This window comes from Spinacia oleracea, chromosome 5, assembly GCF_020520425.1.
Source record: "Spinacia oleracea cultivar Varoflay chromosome 5, BTI_SOV_V1, whole genome shotgun sequence".
Classification (NCBI taxonomy): Eukaryota; Viridiplantae; Streptophyta; class Magnoliopsida; order Caryophyllales; family Amaranthaceae; genus Spinacia; species Spinacia oleracea.
Genome location: NC_079491.1, coordinates 24,048,718 through 24,051,993, shown reverse-complemented (window position 1 = coordinate 24,051,993; position 3,276 = coordinate 24,048,718).

Here is a 3,276-nt window from a genome sequence, read left to right as displayed (position 1 = left end):
AAGAGCTGCGCGGAGGTTGAAATTTTGCTTGCTTGAGATGTCATAAGTCATAGCCCCAACCTCCCATAACTGTTTCAACTCTTCAATGAGTGGTTTCATGTACACATCCAAGTTTCCTTTAGGATTTTTAGGACCGGGAACGAGCAAAGAAAGGAACATGAATGGTCTTTTCATACACATCGATGGAGGCAAGTTGTATGGTGTAAGAATAACTTGCCAACATGAATATTGGGATCCAAATTTACCATGGGGGGAAAATCCATCCGTGCACAAACCAAGCCTGACATTTCGTGGCTCTGATGCGAAATTAGGAAAGGTTGTATCCAAGTGCTTCCACGCTTGACTATCACTAGGATGTGCGAAGGTGTTTTGAACTCGGGGATTCTTGGCATGCCAAGTCATATCCTCCGAAATGTTCTTGGTAGAATACAACCTTTGCAACCTCGGTGTGATTGGAAAATAGATTAGAACTTTTGCTGGAATAAGCTTACCCTTTGCAGTCTTCTTATACCGATCACTTCCGCATACTCTACATTTATCTAACTGTGCATCGCCTTTCCAGAAGAGCAAACAACCTTTAGGGCATGTGTGGATCCTCTCATGAGGAAGTTCCAAGCCCTCAAGAACCTTCTTTGTGCTATTGAAAGTTTTACCCATTTGGTTGTTATTTGGAATCGCATCATTCATCAAAGATGCAAACCCATCTACACACCTGTGTTGTAAGTTGAATTCACATTTCAAACTTGCAATTCTTGATGCCATCTCCAACACAGAGAGTTTGCTCCCTTCATATAATGGATCTCCAGCTGCCTTTAGAAGGTCTATAAACTTCTTAGCTTCATCATTTGGTTCTTCTTCAACTGAATTACCCTCTTCATTCAACAAATGCTCTTGATTATTTCCAAGAGCATCAATAACCATATCCCGATATTGATTTGGCTGAACACGCGAGGACTCTACTAAGCTTTCCCCTTGACATATCCATTGATAGTAATTACGAACAAACCCCTTCTTGTACAAATGTACTCTAACTGTTTCAGTATCAAGAAAACGTCTGTTATCACACAAGGGGCATGGACATCTTATTTTGTCACCATCATTGCATGTTGGATGCTCTTTGCAAAACTCAATGAATTCTCCAACCCCCTTGAGAAAGTCGGGCTTAAGATTGCGCCCGTCGAGTCTATCATACATCCAACTACGCTCTCTTCTTTTCATGATACCAAATTCTACACATCTCACAAAAAACATGTTACTAACCAATCTCTACACATCTCACACTAATCATGTTACTAAACCTACTATATAGTCTAACTACCGCTCGAAGTTTTCTAAATAAACAATCAAATAATTGATTTTATTAATTATATAAAAATCAATACTTATTAATGATATAAAGTTAAATAATTTATTAATGATATAAAGATCAATAATTTATTCAAACGCACTTATAAATTATATAAAGTTCAATAATTTACTTATAATTTATATAAAGATCAATAATTACTTAAACACAAGCCAATAAGGATAAAAATCAAATATAAATAATAAAATGCATTTACAATAAACTTACTTACTACTCAAATTCATTCTCTAAATTATTCGTTGTTTCTCATATGACATTCCTTGAAACTTTCTTCAAAATTTCATTACATTAACATACATCAAATTAAATATGGAATTCCTTGAAATTTTGGTATAAATTTAAATTTCATAAAATCTTACACATACTAATAGATTATACATAATTAGAATATATACCAAATCTATGCTATATCAATAGAGAATATGCGCATATCAATAGAGATTAATCAATATGCGCATATCAATATCAATAGATTATGCTATATCAATAACAATAGATTATGCTATATCAATATGCGCATATCAATAGAGAATAATTAGAGAATAATTAAATATGTCATTCCTTGAAAATTTCATAAAATTTCCATAATTTCCATACATCTCCATAATTTTCCAACAAGTCATTCCATAAATGCATTGAAAAAAAATATATTGATTATCTAACAAGTCATTCCATAATTATGGGTCACTAAATTGGAAGAGAAAAAAAAGTTACCTTCAAAGATCGAAGAGTTCACATAGTTCACATAGAAAATCTACATTTGATACAAACAACAAAGTTAGGGTTTGATAAATTGAAGCATTTGAGTAATATTATGAAAAATTTAGAAACTAAAAAAGCTAATACCGTGCGCCGCCGGGTGGAGTTGTGCGCCGGTGGGTGGGCCGGTGGAGTTGTGCGCAGCTGGCTTGGTGGGTGGCGAGTCGGTGGGGAGGGTGGATTGTGCGCGGTGGGGGGCCGGTGGGTGGCGGCGAGAGTTCAGGTGGCGGTGGGTGGGGGGGCGCCTTGCGTCGGAGATTTGGTTGAGTTGTGCGCGGTGGGTGGCGGCCAGATCTCAGGTGGTTGAGTTGTGCGCGGTCGTGGCTGCGACGTGAGGTTGAGACCTCTCAAGTGGTTGAGTTGTGCGCGTTTTTAATTTTTTTTGAATGGTCGAATATCTTGAAGGAGGAAAGAGTGGTCAGTAATTGTGTTGAGTAGTTACTTTTTTTATTTTTTTTATTTTATTTTAGCGACCGCTTATTGGTCGGAGATATTAAATAAACGGTTATTAAAATTTAAAATTTATTTTGATAATAGTCGGGTATTTACCGACTGCTAATTAGTCATAATGGAGCTAGAGCGGTCGCTAAATTTATGACCGTTTTAAAGACGGTTGGTAAATTTTAAATTTACCAACCGCTCTTTATTCGGTTGGTAAATTTAGCGACTGCGTAATTTGCGGTCGATAAATTTATTTTTACTGACTGTTTTTTTGGCGGTCGGTAAAAACGGTTGGTAATAACGCGCTTTCTTGTAGTGGTTGTTTATAGAGGTACGTCGTGGGATAGATGAATCCTAATTTGGTTTATAGTGGTTGATCGAGGACTGGTGCGTTCTGTTTACCTTAAAAAAAAATAAGTTTTAGGTCCAAGAAGTTCAGATAAGTTCAGATAAGTTCCAATAAGTTCAGATAAGTTCAGATAAGTTTCAATAAGTTCCAATATTAATAATAATATTATTATTTATTATTTATTATTTATTATTTATTATTTATTATTTATTATTTATTATTTATTATTTATTATTTATTATTTATTATTTATTATTTATTATTTATTATTTATTATTTATTATTTATTATTTATTATTTATTATTTATTATTTATTATTTATTATTTATTATGAGTAATAAGTTTCAAGAAGTTTCAATA